This window comes from Ambystoma mexicanum, chromosome 6q (genome assembly GCF_040938575.1).
Source record: "Ambystoma mexicanum isolate Mex_15411 chromosome 6q, UKY_AmexF1_1, whole genome shotgun sequence".
In the NCBI taxonomy this organism is placed as follows: domain Eukaryota; kingdom Metazoa; phylum Chordata; class Amphibia; order Caudata; family Ambystomatidae; genus Ambystoma; species Ambystoma mexicanum.
The window spans coordinates 739,434,879-739,455,980 of NC_090937.1; the positions used below are offsets into that span (position 1 = coordinate 739,434,879).

General features: G+C 44.9%; 1 protein-coding gene across 2 annotated transcripts in view; it reads right to left on the bottom strand.

Annotated features, from left to right (window-relative positions):
• The window catches only part of IQCM (IQ motif containing M), a 1,823,621-nt gene that overhangs the window by 550,135 nt on the left and 1,252,384 nt on the right, over nucleotides 1-21,102 (bottom strand). The window lies entirely within an intron of this gene.

Below are 21,102 nucleotides of genomic sequence, written 5' to 3' on the forward strand. Positions count from 1 at the left end.
TTCCTTCTATTTCGTGGAGCGGCCCCTCAACACTGGACCCTCCTTGTGGTACAATGCCCCATTCGAGGTATCCTGGTCTGCCTTCTCTCCAGCACTCCCCTCTCTGGACTACTGGTTCCTCCAGGGGGAGCCCGATATTAGTCTGAGTCCGTCCTCAGTTTTTATACACCAATCTAGTCCATGTTGACTAGACTGCACACTTTGGTTCTGGGTTGTTCTGACTCTTCCTCATCCCAGTACTTAATGGATCAGCCTCCCAAGAACTAACAGAGTCCATCCGTCTTGGTACTAGAAAGGGTAACTCTGTTCGGTTAGTCTTTGCTTTTCCTCTTCCCAGAATTTTCCCATACTGGAAGTATAAGTGAAACATATGTAAACAGGGGGAATGGTACTTGTATGGGTTGGTGAGGAAGGTTGGCTAGGGTAAGGTGGGTTGTGGGGATACCAGGTTGTCCCCAGGTCGTCACTAATCCCATGGGGGATTCCCTTCCCATGAGATCCACCCACTGAGTACTACCCCCAGGGAGACTATCGGGTAGTGGCCTCACCTCTGTGGCCTTATGGAAAGTGGCTCCCCCTGGGGGAGAAGTTACAACATCCAGGGATTTGTCACACACCCCACTGGATGTGTGACCATAAGTCACAAAATGCTATCTGTCCATTCTTGGGGTGCACTCTATACAGCATCTTATCTGGTGTGGAATGGTGCAGAGGAGAAAAGAATTCCAGAAGCTGTATGCACAGTGAACCGAATGTCACCTGGTGAGGGTGTGAAATCTCTGGTGTCTTCTGATTCAAAATGTAATAATTTGTGCCTTATGCATCTGGTGACAGGGTCAACTCTAAGAATAAGCCATATCTGGGTATGGTATGGTGACTGATATGGGCAAACAATTAACAAAGCCACACCCATAAGATCACATACATATACCTACCCTGTGAGCCCAGCACACCTACATGAGGGCAATGTGTATTCTTGGAGCCTGGTTGTCTCTGCTTCAGCAAGCAAGGCAAAAGGAAGCTTTCTCTCTGCCTTCGACTCCCTAGAGCAAGGGTAACACCACAAGTGATCTCACTGGGAAATCACCTGGGAAGCTGACTTCAATGGGGAACTCACATACCAAAGGTAGCCTCACATCATGGTGTTGCACACTGAATGGCATTTGAAGTGCAAGCTTGTGAATGTGACAGAGTTAGGGTAGCCAGAGAAAATTGAGAAGACCTGAGAAAAGGCTCCATCATATTGCTTTTATGTGGGGTTCTCTTTCCTTCCTGTCCCTTCAAGTTCCTGTGGAACAATGCACTTGAGGTATGTTGCAAGAAGGCAAGGATCACTTATTAGAACATCAGAGATTAGACGCATTACGCCAGGCTTGCTTCTGTACAATCCCCTAAGAGCTTGCCTCTGTCCTGGACACTAAGAAGAATAGATTGCTAGATCTATTGGGGGTTCAGTCAGTTCCAACGTCCTTTGCACCGAGGTGAAGACAGGTGCTACCCAAAGAAGAGAAAACCTTTGCTCCCCAACCATCAACAGAGCATATTGGAACAAAGACTGCCACTGTGCTTGCTGCACTGGAACCAGGCTCCTCACTGGAGGTGAACAAACCTCTGCAGGTACTAGCAAACATCCCTTGTCTGTTAACAGAAGAATAAGAAGGACTCACCTTGTCCTAGAGCTCCCAAATTGGGACTCCCGGAAGCTCAAGAGCAGCTGGATTCCTTTTCACACAGCCTCAAGCCACGTTCAAACCAGTTTTGACGTACCTTCGAGCCAACAGGACCAGCACTGCAGCTTTTGGCACTCTTGCAATTTCAAACTGCTTGTCTGCCTCTTCGAACCGGCACGAAAACCCATCTGCGCTAATAGCGCTCATCACTACCTTAGTTCAAACACCAGCTCCATGCTGCAGAAACCTTCAACATGCCACTTCTTTGAACACTGCATCGAACCAAAAGGGCCTTTCCTCGCCTCGAATAGCTGGAAGCCATGGTTTCACATATCGACACGACCCAGCGGTACCATCATCTTGTCATGATCTCTGCTTCCAAAAGGTCAGGGTTTTCCCAACTCCCTTGGAAGCAGATCCATAACCCAGTTTCCTTTTGGACCCAGTCCTGGCGCCAGTGGCACCAGGCTCATAAATATGCCCAGTCCCAGCGCTGGAAGCGCCGGGCTCATAATGCTTGGGTGGACTTACCTGCAGCAGACCATGCTGCTTACTTGCCTGCCAGTTGAGCCTCTGATCCTCTTCTGTTTGGAACTACTTTTCCTGTTGGGTGGGGCAGGAGCCACTCCCTAGATTCAGAACCCTGGAACTCTTCTGGAAAGCAGGAACTCTTTTCTTACCTAGGCGTGGCTGTGGAAGGAGACACTAAGCACTACAGGAGGCTATTTAAACCACACCCGATGGATGAATCTTGCTTTGCGTTATTCTGCATCCTCTGCAGCAGAACGCTCATCGTGTCTTCTGCATCTGATCCTGGGCCTAAGGAAAAAGGCTTACCATCCTGAATCCAGTCTTCAGCAACACCTATAAAGACAAGAAAGAACAGGTTAGCATTACGGTCTTCAGTGACAGCTCTTCACTTACCTGGTCCAGCGGCTGTCACCAACGCCTCGCGCTGCATTCCGGCATCTGAAAGACAAAGGCTTTCCTACTCTTCGTGCGCTCCGGAGGTCTTCACACTGCATTCCGGCATCTGAAAGACAAAAGCTTACCAACTCTTCGCACGCTCCGGAGGCCTTCGGCGCTGCATCCCGCATCTGAAAGACAAAACAAGGTGCGTTTAAAGACATTGGGGAACTTTAATACTCACGTGCCATTACTCCTTTCCACATCTAACCCAGTGGGTATTCCGGCACCCTGCAGCCGCTCCGAACTTGTACCTGCAAAATAAAAAGACAGTTAGAGCGCATCGTGAAGCAGGCAACAAGCGCTTACTTACGTGCTTCCAGGCGCTTCTATTCATCACACGGGCTCCATCTTCAACTCACTTCAGCCCGTCATCCGCCATCGCCGGAACCCTGCAAAACAAGAAACATCATTACTAAAGACTTTAAAGACATTAGAATTACTCGAAACTTACCGTTCGTGCAGTAAACGACGGACAGCAGTCCTCTGAAGTCAAGAGGCCTGCTCCTCTTATCCAGTGAAGAAACTGGTTACAGCACCCTGCCCCGAGGCAGATGGAGAGCACGGCGTTCACTTACCTAAGGTGAGAGCGTTAACCTTTGGGGTTCTACAGGAGAAGAGAAAGGGAAGAAGAGAGAGACATTCAATAACCCAGTTCCTTAATCCCATATTTTCTATCTGCAGACATCTTACCCTTCGAGTCAGACATACAGTGCACAGAGGTCCAGCCCAAAGAGCCAGCCGTGTGTTACACATCACCTTTGAAGATACGGTATACGCCCAGTCAAGACCGGTGCCTCTACGGGAATCAGGTGAGCGTTACAGAACGCAAAGCCTACCACAAAACTCCCGTCCAGGCGCTATGGAAACCTCGGATACCGACCAGCTAGCCCAGTTACTTGGGGAACTAAGGGCAGAAGTGCATGCAGCCCGTCAGGAAACGAACGCTCTAAGAAGGGAACTGATTATTTCCAAGGAGCGAACAGATGATCTCGCTAGACAATTGCTACAGTCACAAGCCGGACAGACCCCGTTACCCGCATCTGGGGGAAATCTTCCTTCTACATCCTCTATGAATCCAGTGGAGATCAACCTACCTGGGAATGTACCTCTGGCTCCGCCCGAACGATTTTCTGGTGACCCAAAGAGGTTTGCAGTATTTATCAATCAGTGCCGGTTGCATTTCTTATGCCGGCCAGCAGCATTTCCAACTGATCAAGCTAAAGTAGCTTTCGTGCTTTCGTACCTTAGTGGCAATGCGGCAGACTGGTCGATCCCTCTAGTAAATCAAGATGATCCGGTCCTCCATGATTTTCAAGCTTTTCAGCTCAGTATGGAAAAACTGTTCGCAAGACATTCACAGGGGCAGGCCTTGGACAATGAGCTTCTTTCGTTGCGACAAGGTAATCAAGACCTTTTGGCTTATATTGCGTCTTTCAACAGACTGATAGTGGAAACTCAATGGCCTGAGGACAAAAGGATTACGCTGTTTTATAGAGGTCTACGTGGAGAGCTCAAAGATGTGTTAGCCCAAGTAGTGAATCCCCCACAAGATTGTTCGGACTATATAGACTTAGTCGTTCAAATAGATCACAGACTGCAGAACAGGAAGGCCGATCGTTCCAAGTTTGATGCTCGAGTATTTTCCAAACCGCCAACTCCTTCCAAAGGAGTAGACTCCGGGGAACCCATGCAAATAGGGGGTCTGAAAGGTCCTCTAACACAAAAGGAGCGGGAAAGGAGAAAACAGTTGCAATTATGCCTCTATTGCGGAAACTCAGGGCACTTTCTTCGAGACTGTCCGGTGAAACCTGCCAAGAAGGCAGTAGGAGCTGCAGTTACCAAAGTTACAAACTCTGAGCAGGGAAACGACCTCGCCCGACAAGAATAGAGGTCCTCTTGCCGAGCGTGAAAACCAGTTCCGTGACCTCACATTTCGTGATACCTATGGTCCTCATTAGCCCTGATAATCCGGATCGATTACATGCAATTGAAGCTTACGTCAACAGCGGTGCCATCGGCAATTATGTGGATCATGAAATGGTTTTGAGGATGAATCTAACTCTTTGTCCCAAGGCTGTAAAGGACGTCATTACTACGGTGGATGGTACGGAGATAGCCTCCGGGCCAGTAACGCATACCACTCAAGAGGTGACGCTAGTAAGTCAAGATGGACACCATGAGAAGATCGTGTTTGATGTGATCAAGGCCCCTCAGTTTCAGATTATTCTAGGAATACCTTGGTTAGAGAAACACAATCCTCTGATCGATTGGCGAGCAAGAACCGTCCAGTTTCCAGAATGTGTCTCTACTTGTCACCCTCCACCTGGTGTTGCACTGGCAGCAATTTCTTCAGAGACTCCCCAGTTACCTCCCGAATACCTAGAATACCAAGATGTTTTCCGGAAGGATCAGGCTAACTCTCTACCTCCTCATAGGTCTTATGACTGCCAGATAGACCTGATACCTGGATCTACTCCTCCTTGTAGTAGAATTTATGCCCTCACCGAGCCTGAGAACCTTCACCTTTGACAATACCTGGATCAATACCTGGCAAATGGGTTTATTCGTCCTTCCAAGTCCCCTGCTTCTTCAGCTTTGTTCTTCGTTCCAAAAAAGGAAGGAGACCTTAGAACTTGTATAGATTATCGCTCCCTGAACCAGATCACCGTTAAGAATAGATATCCGTTACCTTTGAACCTGAACTCCTGGACCAAGTCAGAAAAGCATGCATATATACAAAGCTGGATCTTAGAGGAGCTTACCACTTGGTACGAGTAAAAGAGGGCGATGAATGGAAGACGGCCTTCCGCACCAAGTATGGGCTATTTGAATATCAGGTCATGCCCTTCGGACTTTGCAATGCCCCGGCCGCCTTTCAATATTTTATGAACGATGTCCTCAGAGAGCTCATAGATGTGTGTGTTGTTGTTTACATTGACGACATACTCGTTTATTCTTCATCGGAATCTGAACATCGGAAACACGTGAAAATGGTCCTTGAAAGATTGCGTCAACACAAACTTTTCACTAAGTTGGAAAAATGTATTTTCAACGTGACTGAAGTTGAATTCTTGGGATTCATATTATCACCTGGCGGAGTGCGTATGGATTCAAAGAAGGTCGATGCAGTTCTCAAATGGCCATCACCATCCTCCGTAAAAGGTGTGCAAAGCATGTTAGGCTTCGCTAAATTTTACCGCAGGTTTATCCCCGAATTCTCTCGAATAGTCCAGCCCATCACTGCCTTGTTAAAGAAAAACAAACGTTTTGAATGGTCTACCGAGGCGGAACAAGCTTTCCAGGATTTGAAGACTAAATTTATCTCTGCACCAATCTTAAAACACCCTCGCCCCGAACTCCCCTACATCGTGGAAACTGATGCTTCAAGCCTTGCCATGGGGGCAGTTCTATCACAAAAGGACCCGGTAACCAATCAGTTGCATCCCGTGGCATTTTGGTCCCGCAAATTCTCGCCTCCTGAAATCAATTACACGATTACTGACAAGGAACTTCTGGCTATCAAGTCTGCCTTTAAGGCTTGGCGGCATTATCTGCTGGGGGCCCGACACACCGTTACTGTGATTACGGATCACCGAAACCTGCAATATTTGAAAACCCCAAAAGCCCAATCCTCTAGACAACTCCGTTGGGCATTATTCTTTGCCGAGTTTGACTTCATAATTACCTATCGACCTGGTACAAAGAACGGTAAAGCTGATGCCCTTTCTCGGATGGGAGTGGAAGAACACTTGATCAACCCTAAACCTGTACCAATCATTCCCGAACAAAGAATTCTGGGTGTAATCGCCACAGAATCCATAGAGGAAGTTAAGGATAAAGCCAGGCAACTTGTAACTCCAGCAGACATACAGAATTGGCATCTGCAGGGAAAGGACTTTGCAGTAAAGGACAACTTATTGTATTTCCAAGAACGATTATACCTACCCAGCACAGATTTACAGAAAAAAGTAATCTCTTGTTATCACGATTCTTTAATGGAAGGACATCCCGGTATGGCCAAGACCTCAGAAAAGATCAAGCGCTACTTCTGGTGGCCGTCTTGGAAAAAAGATATCAGAGACTTTATAATGTCCTGTGGAGTATGCGCCCAAAACAAGAGTCAAAAGGAAAGACCAGCAGGCCTCTTACGCCCTATTGACACCCCACCTCGCCCTTGGCATACGCTTTCTATGGACTTCATCACCGATCTACCTCCATGCTCCGGATACAATACGATTCTAGTAATCGTGGACTTATTCTCCAAGATGGCGCATTTCATTCCGCTCAAAGGCTTGCCAACAGCAGCAACTCTGGCCCGAGAATTTCTCGAAAACATCGTCCGACTGCACGGTTTTCCTTCGGTTCTAATTTCGGATCGAGGTAGTCAATTTATTTCTCATTTTTGGCGAAGTTGCTGTCGGTCGGCTCAAATTGATGTGAGACTATCGACCAGTCACCACCCTCAGACCGACGGACAAACCGAGAGGACCAATCAAACTCTGGAACAGTATTTACGCTGCATGCTGCAACAAACTGAAAAAACTTGGAAAGACATCCTTTGGATAGCCGAATATGCCTACAATAACTCTGTCCATTCGGGAACTGGGAAAACCCCGTTTTTTCTTTTGTACGGCAGTCACCCTCGAACCTCGGAGTTGGATCCCCTCCAAGATCTTGAAACACCAGCAGTAGACTACCTGCATTCTACAATCACCCAAGCCTTTAAGGAAGCTGTTTCTCACCTTCAAAGGGCTAAAGAACAATACAAGAAAGGAGCAGATCAACATCGGAAGGAAGCCCCTCAATATCAAGTAGGGGATCAAGTCTGGTTATCCACCAAATATCTACCTCTAAAAGGGCCACGCACATTCAACCCAAGATACCTTGGTCCCTATTCCATCACTACCATAGTAAACCCAGTAGCGGTCAAGTTGGACTTGCCCCCGCACATGAAGATACATCCGGTCTTCCACGTCTCTCTATTAAAACCCGTGCAACCTCAAACCCGACTAACTAAATCTCCAAAACCTATCCTAGTTGATGGAGAACTCGAGTTTGAAGTCAAAAGCATTCTGGACTCCAAGATCTCCAAATCTAAACTATTTTACCTAATTGACTGGAAAGGCTACGGCCCCCAAGAGAGATCCTGGGAACCTGCTGAATATGTCCACGCTCCTCGCCTAATCAAAAGATTTCACCGAACATTTCCTGACAAGCCAAAACCCCCGGAGAAGCCCGGTTTGGGAGGGGCCTTGAGGGGGGGTACTGTCATGATCTCTGCTTCCAAAAGGTCAGGGTTTTCCCAACTCCCTTGGAAGCAGATCCATAACCCAGGTTCCGAGTGCCAACCAGTCCCAATTGGGACCTTTTGGACCCAGTCCTGGCGCCAGTGGCACCAGGCTCATAAATATGCCCAGTCCCAGCGCTGGAAGCGCCGGGCTCATAATGCTTGGGTGGACTTACCTGCAGCAGACCATGCTGCTTACTTGCCTGCCAGTTGAGCCTCTGATCCTCTTCTGTTTGGAACTACTTTTCCTGTTGGGTGGGGCAGGAGCCACTCCCTAGATTCAGAACACTGGAACTCTTCTGGAAAGCAGGAACTCTTTTCTTACCTAGGCGTGGCTGTGGAAGGAGACACCTAAGCACTACAGGAGGCTATTTAAACCACACCCGATGGATGAATCTTGCTTTGCGTTATTCTGCATCCTCTGCAGCAGAACGCTCATCGTGTCTTCTGCATCTGATCCTGGGCCTAAGGAAAAAGGCTTACCATCCTGAATCCAGTCTTCAGCAACACCTATAAAGACAAGAAAGAACAGGTTAGCATTACGGTCTTCAGTGACAGCTCTTCACTTACCTGGTCCATCGGCTGTCACCAACGCCTCGCGCTGCATTCCGGCATCTGAAAGACAAAGGCTTTCCTACTCTTCGTGCGCTCCGGAGGTCTTCACACTGCATTCCGGCATCTGAAAGACAAAAGCTTACCAACTCTTTGCACGCTCCGGAGGCCTTCGGCGCTGCATCCCGCATCTGAAAGACAAAACAAGGTGCGTTTAAAGACATTGGGGAACTTTAATACTCACGTGCCATTACTCCTTTCCACATCTAACCCAGTGGGTATTCCGGCACCCTGCAGCCGCTCCGAACTTGTACCTGCAAAATAAAAAGACAGTTAGAGCGCATCGTGAAGCAGGCAACAAGCGCTTACTTACGTGCTTCCAGGCGCTTCTATTCATCACACGGGCTCCATCTTCAACTCACTTCAGCCCGTCATCCGCCATCGCCGGAACCCTGCAAAACAAGAAACATCATTACTAAAGACTTTAAAGACATTAGAATTACTCGAAACTTACCGTTCGTGCAGTAAACGACGGACAGCAGTCCTCTGAAGTCAAGAGGCCTGCTCCCCTTATCCAGTGAAGAAACTGGTTACAGCACCCTGCCCCGAGGCAGATGGAGAGCACGGCGTTCACTTACCTAAGGTGAGAGCGTTAACCTTTGGGGTTCTACAGGAGAAGAGAAAGGGAAGAAGAGAGAGACATTCAATAACCCAGTTCCTTAATCCCATATTTTCTATCTGCAGACATCTTACCCTTCGAGTCAGACATACAGTGCACAGAGGTCCAGCCCAAAGAGCCAGCCGTGTGTTACACATCACCTTTGAAGATACGGTATACGCCCAGTCAAGACCGGCGCCTCTACGGGAATCAGGTGAGCATTACACATCTCAAACTGACTCAACCAACAACCCAAGCCTGTTAGACCCTTCAAACCGCAGTGTGTTGAATGCTGCCTCATACTGTGCAGAGCCCTGTCTTGAAATCGACTTGATGCCAACTCGCAGCGTGGATCAACACTACTCGCCACATCTCGAAACTGGTTTGAGCACAAGGACAGCACATAGAAGTATGGTTCGATGCAATTGAACCACCCAAAATCAAGAAGAAGGTACTTTTGAGAGGTCCAGTCCCACTGGCCTACTTTCTGGGTCTCCTAGATACTTTTAAGCCCTCTTTGCATATTTTCTTGAAAAGACATAGGGCCTCATTACACGGTAGGCGGTAGGGGTTTACCGGTACCGGTAAGGGCACCAGTACCGGTAAACCCCTACCGCCTTACTACGAGTTCCCTTTGCGGGACCCGACTTTAACGGCTGGTTTTGCCAGCCGTTAAAGTAGGGTGCCGCAAAGGGACCTCGGAGCTAATTACGGTACCGCAATTTGCGGTACCGTAATTAGCACCTTCCCCATTCCCATTATGCCCTATGGGGGCAAAAATGGGAATGGGGAAGAGCCTTGGTGAATGGGGAATTACCGCCCCCACTCACCTTGGAATAGGGTGGTAATTCCGCCATCCACCAAGGCGGACAGGGTAAAATACCGGCGGCAACCATGGCGCTAAGAGCGCCATGGTTACCGCCTACGTGTAATGAGGCCCATAGCCTTTACAATGATATTGCTGCAATTGCTCCAATTGCTTGCCTGATCACCTCTGCTCAAACACCCAGAGTACCATTCTCTACAAGTTCTGACTTTTCTGTGTTCTTCCTACAAGGGTGAACTTTTGCTTGTGATTTCTAATTAGTTATTTAATTTTTGATTGTTTAATTTAAGTATATATTTTCATCGAACCTTGATTGCACATTCATCAATTTCGAAGTCTTTGTACTATTGCTGTCTGGGTTGCTACTGTGGTCACTTCACAACCCTCCTGAGAGTATCACATACCTTCAGCCAATGTTACCACAAAATGTGAAGGAGGTGTACCCATGGAACTGTGTCTGTTTTACCTTATAATTGAGTTCACTGCTGGTGTAGTAGTAGTGAGGGGCTGAGTAATAGGTTCAGCCACTAGTCATTCCGGTATTCCTGGAAAGCCAGAGCTGTTGCAAACACTAGGCAAACTAGGCTGCTGACTATGGTGCTAGCCAGCAGGGGGCACCAAAGAGAAGTTTTTTTTCCCCTCTGCTTTCATGAATTACAAATGAGATGTAAACCAATCTGAATTAAAGTAGCTGTTACGAGCGCCTGAAGAGTCCCTAGGCTCTATGGCACCCGTTATCATCTCTACTGCCAAACCTAAGATGGCTGCCTCCAGGGTCACCGTAATGCCAACCTGAAGATGGCTACTCCGATATGGCAAGACGCTGTGAAACACCAACTGGTAGCCAATCAGGTCAGTTTCAGGAAATATAACACCATGGATCATAGCAATCTTCGCGTCTCAATGCTCCATTGGTCCCCTGGTGAGTGGACGCTCTCTCTTTCCTGTCTTTTACCTTATGTGGAATCCTTTTCCTGTTTATCTGCTGATTGTGTGCTGCTGCCTAGCCTGCTTAATCCTTGTTGTTTCTGCTTACTGCTCTCTTCCTTCCTGCTCACTTCTTTCTTCCACGCTCCAACATCTTCTGGATCTCCTGTATGCTGCTACTAGGAACCTGCTACATGGGGCTTTTGCAGCTGATAAAGCTTTTCCTCCTCTTCCATGTCATCTTTGCACCTAACGTGCCTTGGGTGTTCCTCTCATTTCAAGCCACTGTGGAGTCAGAGAGGATTCGGCCTTACTTCCTGAGACCTACCCAATTTATCCATGCTCATGTAAGGCTGTCTCCTGATAGTAGCTGCATATGCCTTACTACAATTTGTGAGGGGCACTGTTGCAAATCACAGTGCTCACATTTATTAGAGTCTCTAACAATGTAGTATAAGCAGGGCCATTGCCTATTGCCACATGTTTTTGAGCAGCTCAGTACATAGTGTGGGGGGGGGGTCAGAGATGTGAGGCGGACAACTTTTTGAAGATTTTTCAAAAGATGCCATTTTATTAAATTCAAAAGGGTTTGATGAACGCCTCACTATCCCGAACCCAACGAGGATTTCCCTACCTTTAAAATGAGCTAAAGGAAACACTCTAACTAAAGGATTCTGCCCATCACACTTGTACATACAATTAACTCAATAAGGAAATGCTTAGCAGTTTAAACATGACAAAAATGGACAATGATCTGTAAGACTGAATAATAATTACACCTTGTGGTCTGGGTGAATTCCCCCTTCCCCAGATTCAATCAGGATTTCAGTCAATGATTCAGCAGGATAAGGAAATCTGGTAATGTTACAAAGTTCAAAACAAAGTTCTTCTTCCGCAACAAGTCTTAAGCTTTCCACTTGTGGTTAACCAACTGTTCAAAATTGTTCCACAAGTCCTTTGTCTCTACACTGTTGGTAGAGAAACATGTATAATTCCACAATGTATAAATGTCAACAAAAAGACTTTTGTCAGGATGAATCTGCAATAGTTCACAATGCGCTATCATCAGCAATTAGCTCTCTGCAACAAAAGGATGTACTTCAATAGTGCATGTATGTCAATGAAAATACTTCAGTCAGGATGATTCTGCAATAGTTCACAAGGCACGCTCATCAATAATGTTGATCAGCCAAGATACGTCCATAACAATTAATCATGAGCTTTTGTAGCCTTGCCACTTCTTCTTTAACACTTTCAGCACTACCACAGTACTTCACAAGTTCCGCCTGATCTACTCACCTGCCAGGCCTACACTACATAAATCCTTTGTCCTGGTGTACTCTCCTGCCAGGACAATGTGATACTACTACAACTACAAGTACTTTTGTTATACAGTTCTGCTTTATACAACTTATTAAGCCCTAGACGTTCTACAACTTCAGTGTTGACTACTTCTTCTGGGAAAACAAGAGACATATTGGTGCTGTTTATTCCACACTTGTGATTGCCACATGCAAAGCAGATGATGCCCCTCTACTCCCGAACACCTCCTGTCAGAAGGGTAGCCTTCCTGCTACTCTTGTTCTCCCATTCTGGTTATAACCACGTGCTGATACTGGGTTTCTCCCACTCCTGTTCATAATTGGCTTATGCAATGCTTGTTCAGGTCAATTCTTTCTATTGCTCCTGTTTCTCTTGTACAAAAGGGTACATATACCACTGGCTGTTTAACTTCCTCCTTTTTACATTGGCAATTTTGGTTCTCTTCAGCTAGATTCTCTTTTGCCCTCTTTTGGCTTTGACAATATTTGTTGGCTTTGGGCTTTAGAAATATTTCCTATAGATGTTGTTGGCAATTGTTCTGACATTTAGGTCTGCAATGCTTTTGCCACTTCTTCCCCTTTGTATCAACTCGCCACTCAAAACAAATATCTCTTAGGTTTTCATCAGTTCGAGTTATACAGCATCTACTTTTCTGCCACTTAGTTTTCTTTTTATCAGTTCATTATTTGTGCTAACCCTGAGCACTCAAGGGTCACAGTAATCACGTGAACTCAACGGGTCTTGCTTGTGTGTCCACTCGATCTGCTGCCGGTGGGCTCTCTGCTTCTTCTTCTGCACACAGACTGAAAAAGTGCCTCACTCGGTTTTCTTTGTGCCGTGTCTTTCAATATTAGAGCGTTCCTTGATCCACAGACTGCCAGGAGCTCGACTGCTACCTGAGCCTGTCCTGCTTTGGGGAGAGCATTCCCACTTCCTGCTTCCTACTAAGCAAACTCTGTAAACATAGTCCTCAGGGGGAAAGCTTTCACAATAAATACTTCCTGCTGCGTGACCTCTGCAAACAGAGTCCCTGAAGGGAGAGACCCTCGCAGAACCGACATCCGTACAGCACAAGTCGGTGGTCCCGGAGTCTCTGCTTCCCTACAGCTGCAATCTTGCTGTGGAGTCATGGCTAGCACTCCACCTTCTATTACTACTTCTACACATCCTGATGGCCTGCACCTTAGGGGGCCTTTTATGCCTCCCAGTCTCCCACAGGTGTGGGTTGTTACCACTAACTGGCTGTAACTTGCAGTCTCATGCCTCTGCAGTCCTCTTCTTAGTCCCAGTACTTCTGGCTTTATGGGACTTGAAGTCCCAAATGTCCAATTCACTCATTTTAAATAAATATTTGTCACAAACTTCCTTTCTTTCCTTAAGTTCCTTTTTAAAGAGATTATACAGTTTTACTGCAATGTTTTTCTCTTTAGGGAATGTTTGACTTTCAGAATTTGATATAGTAACATTCACAGACTCATTTTTCATATTCCCCTGTTGAACATGAGAGATTTTACCTATACAATGATGCTTAACCATGGGAGAACGTTTTCTACTTCCAATACATGACTGATCAAAAGAGTTCTTATCACCATCAGAGTAATTAGCTTTGAGGAAGAACATCTTCTTCTAGCAACAGGCTATTATAGACACTGGTATTATTGCCTCCTCCTCTTTAGCGGACAAAAATTCTGCATCTCACCCAGCGGAATCCTCCTGGTCCCTTGGGGACTTTCTCCTCCCAGATGATCGTCCCAGCTAACATCACCCCCAGGGTCGGGATCAGGCAGCGGCTGCCTTCCCTTGGACACCTGGGAGAAGACTTTAGGTAGAATGTATGTGACGACTCTCCTGGATTGATCACAATAGTCTGGCCCAAATAAAAACACAGTGGCCCAGCAAGAATAAATGTTGATAATACAGAATGGTCAGAATCAGGACACACACACCAGGAAAGAACAGGACCCACCTGGAACTTCTGGCAATAGAGCATGGGCCAGGCGAAGTACAGTTCAAAGGTAGATTGCAGGAGGAAGATAGGGTGGGTGTAGGGCCCGTAGGCAAGTTCAGCAAAAAGGAGTCACAGGGCCATGTCTGCATAATCTCAGAATAGGTAAACGTGTGCTGTGATTGCAGCACATTTATTCAGAAACATTTTCATTAGCATGAACAACCTGATAGATAAAACATTTTAAGCAATGCTGGAAGGGTTGACTCTGAGTACTGACCCCGCAATTGACTTGTTGCAGCGTTTCCTCTCAAGTGGAAGTAATGCATATTTATTCATGCAACTTTAAAAACGACGTCATGAATAAAGAGACTTTATTTTGGGTGGCCATGCTATTGAAAAGTTGAATTTCTTTATATTTGGGTGAATTCACAGCTGCAAGTATTCTTTAGCATTTGTTGAAGAAAGTTCACAAAGATGCACAATAATTTGCAATTTTCTGTGCTTATTTTCAAAGCAATACTGAACCATACTGTTAAAGCCTTGCTGTCTTTGCCAGTATATTTCTATACACGGCAGGTTATTGCTCCAAGATGAGAATCCTGGTTGGGAATGTGTGCATGTTAAGGGTACATACTTAACACTCCAACTGGCAAAGGTTTATGTCAGTCTTCTGATGTTAAAACGCTGGTCAAACTTTAAACTTACTGTGAAAAGTATTAAATGAATTGAACAATTTGAAAGGTCATACTAGCAATTTGATGATGAAAAAAGGCCTGACCCTTCAAATTGATGGCACCTAACAGCAGTGCTGGAGCAACTAATGACTAATTATGCATTAGTTGTGCTTTTGAACATAGAGGACTCCGATGGCACATTGCCTGCAGTGCACCTGTGCTTCAAAGGACCACATATGATCCAGCCAAGTTGCACTGCACTGTAGTCTTATAAGGTGCTCCCTGAGTGTCCCCTCCAACCTCCTTGGACAGCCTGAGATTGGCTAGTGGGCTTACTGGGCAGGCTTGGGAGTGGGGACATTTTGCAATGGGAAATGTTTGTGTGTGTGTGTGTTGTGCAGGCCAGCAGCAGCAGCTGTCCTTAGCACCCCATCATCTTCTCCTCGCCCTTCCACCAAAGTAAGTCTAATAATAAGCTATTGACAAGACAAGAGTACAGAAAGCAGGCAAGTGTGCAAAGTGCACTCCCTGTACCTGCCCCAACTTCACAAGTAGGAGTTGCTGATTGCATTAGAGGGTCATATAAAAGAGAATCTCTCCACATGCATGGAAGCTAGCAGGCTGTATAGTTCTGGAGTCAGTGTTGGAACCATTCTTTGCAAAGTGGTGCTAAGTGGAGTTGTCCGCAGTTGATTTACTGCGGATCTACTGCTGAATTTCATTGCCTTTGTGACACGAAGAAGCTGTCTGGCAGTTCCCCTTTAAGAAAATTGGAGGCAACTGAAGCCCTTCTTCCCTCCCAACTTGACTGCTCCTGAACATAAAAAGTCACTTGCTCCACGAAGCAGAGCAAAGTGGTGCTAAGTGGAGTTGCCCAGAGTTGATTTACTGCGGATCTACTGCTGATTTTCATTGCCTTTGTGTCACGAAGAAGCTGTGTGGCTGTTCCCCTTTAAGAAAATCGGCGTCAACTGAAGCCTTCCCTCCCTCCCAACTTGACTGCTCCTGAACATAAAAAGCCATTTGCTCCGCGAAGTGGAGCAAGGTGGTCGTAAGTGGAGTTCTCCGGAGTTTGCCGGGAGGTGCCAGCGAGCTGCGTTGCTGTGACATCATGGCTTCTACCATCGTAAACTCTCAGGGGATGTTTACGGCTTGCAGCCCGCTCAGGGCCAGAACACGGCTACAGGTAAGGAGGGGAGTTATGGAGGAACATAACAATGAGGCAGAGATGCAGGATTTATCACTGGGGAAAGGATCAAAAGCGCAGTAAAATAGTTCCTAGTTGGAAGCTTCAGCTTGTATACATCACCCTTATGAGAATATGGTGGTGGAAGTGGAACGGGGGGATGCCCATGGATCCGAATATCAAACAGAATTGTTCAGATAAAACTGCAAGTGAAAATAGCCCACCATCTCTGATGATTGAGCACTGTGCTGACGTGGACAAATGCACTCGATTAAGATCTACATTGGAGGAGGGTAAACGAGTGGGAGAATCCTCCCCCATCTACCCACAAAGACTCAACCAGGTATTAACCGGTGGAAGGATTAATAGTAGAGTTGTGGAAACAAGGTCTGACCTGTACCAGCCGACGGACAGGCAGGGAAAACCAGAAATGAGGCAAGGCAAATACATCCAAATCAGGCAGGGTGGCCGAGACCAGGAACCCAAGGAATGGAAATCAGTGCAGTGCCCAGAAAGTAGCCAGAATCCGGACTTGGCAGCCTATTTAGCAAAAGAACTTTCAGAGATGACTTGAAAAATTGCTCAACAAAAACGCCTCAGCCTGACTCAGGTCAATGACCAGCCCTTGCAGCAAGCTGATATGGCCATGCTATGGCAGGCCGCAGAAATGAGACATTCATTTTCTCATGCATATGAAAGGAAGGGAGTGGAGAGAAAATCTGTCAGTCAGCAAACGGACAAGGTGATGAAGAGAGCAGGGTTGGAAGAAGAGGAGATCACGGAGCAAAAGAAGAAGAAAGGCCTGTTGGGCTATAGCATGGAAAAAGGAGTTGACCAGCCTCGAATAAGGGTATTAAGAGGGGGCCCTGATGAGGAAAATGGGGATGATAATGTGTTTGAGGCTTGTGATACTTCCTTTTCAACTATGTCATCGTCATCGTCAAATGAACGCTCCGAGTGTGTAGATCAAAGAAGTTGGAGTAGGGAGGTCAGTTTAAAAACAGAGGATAAGGCCCTCCTCCAACAGCTTATTTTTTATTTTTTATTTTGAATTTGTAAAGCGCTCTGCAGCCCATAGGCATCGAGGCACTGTTGCAAGCAAATGACTTAGTTACAGATTCATGGAGGATCGCTCAAGGGTTACAGAGAGCAGAACCTGTCATAATGAGCATGAGACCAATTACAGATGTAGAGGAAAAGCAACTACAACATACACAGTAATGTAGCAGCTTATGATGGCATAATTGACAACGTCACTACTGCCTTTTACCAAGTTATATGAAGCAATTAATACCAGCCTACAGGATCAATCTGCACAAATCACAGGAATAGCAAATAAACTGATAGGCCTGAAAGCTTTGGTGAATAAGGTGGATTTAAGACTGGATAAAGAAGCAGAGGAATCCACAAAATTGCAAAACCACCTCTGTGACCTTTCCAGGAGAGAAACCATGGATAACACGCTAATGATGGAGGTTTTATTAATAGACTGTGAATGGATGCAATCTCATTTTAAGACCTCTGAAAGGATATGGCAGAAAAGCCCCAAAATAAGATTGAACAAAGGCCTAGTGGAAAACTGAAACAGGCGCTGCAAAAGGATCGAATGGGCTTAATGAGACTGGAAGAGAAGAGAAGAGAAAGGGATGACTCCACGTTGATAAAATCAAGACTGAGGTTGGCAAGGATGTGAGAAGTGAAAAAGAAAAAGCTAATTTGCCAGATCACTTTGCAAAACCAAGGGAAATTAGCCAAAAGGGTAGTATTAAGTCTAACGCACAAGCACGCACCAAATATATATAGAAAGGATTGTGGAAGGACCGGGTATGCCAGTTTTTAACAGGAGGAATGTTTTAAGATTGTTGAATTGTATTCTTCCAGGTGCGCCAGACGTCCTCAACAGATATACAAATTGCTGAATTTGTGCTTGAGAAAAGAACTGACTGGGTCAAACTACACCTGAACGCTCAGCCCAAGAAAAATCTGGCACTGTCATTTAAAGAGAAATTCTTGCGTCTTGGCTATGAAATAAGCGATTATCATGCGAGAATCAAAGCAAATTGGAGAGAGGCTACGATACCTAAGGATATACCAAAGAACAGGCCAATTGCTCCAATCTACAAGAAAGGAACAAATGAAGTCAAGAAAAATAGGACAAACCTGAGGAAAGAATTCCGCCATTCACCAAAAATGACTTGATCCCATTGAAATTTTCTGTCACAAACCAGAAGCAAAGTGGAGTGAAAGAAGTGGGACAGCAGGAAGAAGCAAGAAGTGAATCTACCACATGGGATTGGCTAGCGGGGGCTCTGAATAGCCCACAGATAGATTAGACTCACAGCTCTGATAAGCCAGAGTCTCTCAAAATAGCCTCCTGGAACACTAGAGTATTTCGGACATTATTTCCTGAAAATATCCAGGATTTGGAACAATTTAATGTACTATGTTTGCAGGAGACCTCGTTAAGGGTGCTGCCGCAATGTGAAGGATATGTGGCCTCCCTAAATCCAGCCGCTAGGGGTTTTACGGGTCGACCATATGCCGGCCTTTTAACCTTGGTTAAAATGGAGTCTGGCTATGCTGCTTTTTTTGTCAAATCCAGAAGTATGTGGGGATTTAATTAAAGATATGTTTAAGGAAGTAGGTGAATTATCGGGACATCAAGTTAATTGGGATAAAACCGAGATCTTCCATTGTCTAAGACGTGTGATGGTAATATTTTGCACTCGTGGAATTGTAAGTGGTCGCCAGAAGGGTCATATATTTAGGAATACATATTGTTGGAGATTTTAGTAAATTAATGCAATATAATTTGGACCTGGTAACTACAAACATATTGTTACTGATCAAAAGATGGGAGAGGTTGACTTTGACTTTATTGGCAAAAATTAATGCGATTAAAATTGTTTTATTGCCTAAACTATTGTATGTTATTCAATCCATCCCTTTGCTGATGTATAAAAAGAATTTGATAAAGATTGATAGAATCTTCCAATCCTTTTTATGGGATCCTGGGAAAAAGCCCTGTGTGCCAAAATACATACTGATACAAAGTGTTGAAGAAGGGGGATTTGGAAACCCAGATTTAATGAAACATTACAGAGCATTTTTGCTTAAAAAGAGTTCATATTACTTTATAGAAATTAATGAAAAGGAACTGATTTGGTTGCGTATGGAAAGGGGTATATGTGCATCATATAAACTAGAGAATATTTATAGTATGAGTAAATTACCAAATAAACGGTTGAAATTAATTCCGGTGGTGGCAACTAGACAGGTGATAGGGTTGTGGTTTAGAGAAAATGAACAGGGTATGGCTTCAGTCCAGACGCTTCTCTATGGTATAATGAGGCTTTGCAGATAAATAATAAATGTCTGAATTGGATAAGTTGGATAAATAAGGGAATTCTGAGGCTAGGGGATGTGATGAGTGGAGACCAATTGTTGTGTTTTGGGGAAATACAGTGTAGATTTGGTTTAAGTCAGAGAGAAATGAACAGATACTTGGATTTAGCTTCAATGATTAACTTAAGGATGGATATGGTTGGTGGTTTTATTGGGAAAAAAACAGATATTAGCAAATTATTAGAAGGTCAAGAATATTGTGTACGAACTTATATGCAATTTATGCCTATTGATGAGAATCTTCAATTAGCATGGACTGGTTTGAAGGAACGTTGGTCACATGATGTTGATAGGGTCATTTCTGATGGGGATTGGAGAGACATTCTGAAGGTGACTTGAAACTTAAGAACGGACATAGGTTTGCGATTGGTTCAACAAAAAGTTATTGGAAGGCTGTATTGGACACCAGTTAAGATGTTTAAATTGGGTCTTCAAGCTAATGATCTATGCTGGTGTTGTGATATTAGTAGAGACACTGTTTTACATGTACTGTGGGAATGTCCGAGAGTGCAATTGTTTTGGAAAGATGTCATTGATAGGATAGACTTGATTTTTGGAATAAACTTACAAAGATCCGCAGCAAACATAATTTTGCTACCTCATAAAGATAGATGCGTGCGTGCTAGAAAGAATACTTGTTGGATAGACAGGGCCATGATGGTAGCAATTAAGCTAATTCTCAGAGTTTGGAAAAAGAGGAAAAAGCCTAATGTTGAAGAGTGGTTAACGGAGTTACATATTATCTCGCAGTATGATAAGGTTTCATTGCAAAATAAAGAAAAAGAAGAGGAATACATGAAGTTATGGGGACCTTTTTTGGCTCTTTATGATTGATGTGAAGGTAGGATTGTTATAATGGTTGTGAAGTTCATGGGATAAGGTGGGATATGATGGAGGTGAGGGGATTTTTTTTTCTCTCTTTTGTTTTTCCCACTTGTGTTGTCTTTTGTGTTGTTTTGTGTATACCTATGAGTTTGACTATTATGTTTCACAGGATGTGGCTATTTTGTTGGACTAGGCGATATATGATGCTTATGATGTTTTGCAAATTTAGTTGTGACAATTTAATGTGAGACATTGTTTACTTTATGTGCAGTTGTTATTGTTTATTACAAGCTTAATAAAGTGTTTTTTTAAAAAAGGGGAGTCTGGCTGGACCATAGTGAGAGAGGAATGCCCTAATCTGTATGTTCAGGTTTTGTATCTGACACGACTACGAGATGAACAAAGTATTCCCTTACTTTTAGTTAACATTTATTGGAGAGTGAATATGTCCAGTGATATGAAATTGGTAAAGTCAGTAATGAGAATTATTGACGAAGTAATGTGAGAATGGGATGATGCTAGGATTGTGACATGTGGGGACTTGAACATCAAACTCCTTAGCAAAACAGGTTGTCTATTAAAAGAGTGTAAATGAAAGGAAAGAGAGCGTGAATGGATGAATAATATGCTAATGAGGGAGATGCACATTCTTAACTCCCAAACTGAAGGTGACATACCGGGAAGGTGTACCTGGAAATCTGGGGAGTTGGAGTCATGCATCGACTATTGCTTTGTGTCAGAGAATCTATGAGACAAGGTGGAGAGATTTATGATAATGCCACAGGATTTTAGTGATCATGACCTGTTGGCTATTTTCATCTCTGGATGGGAAATGGGTAAAAGCAGAAAAAG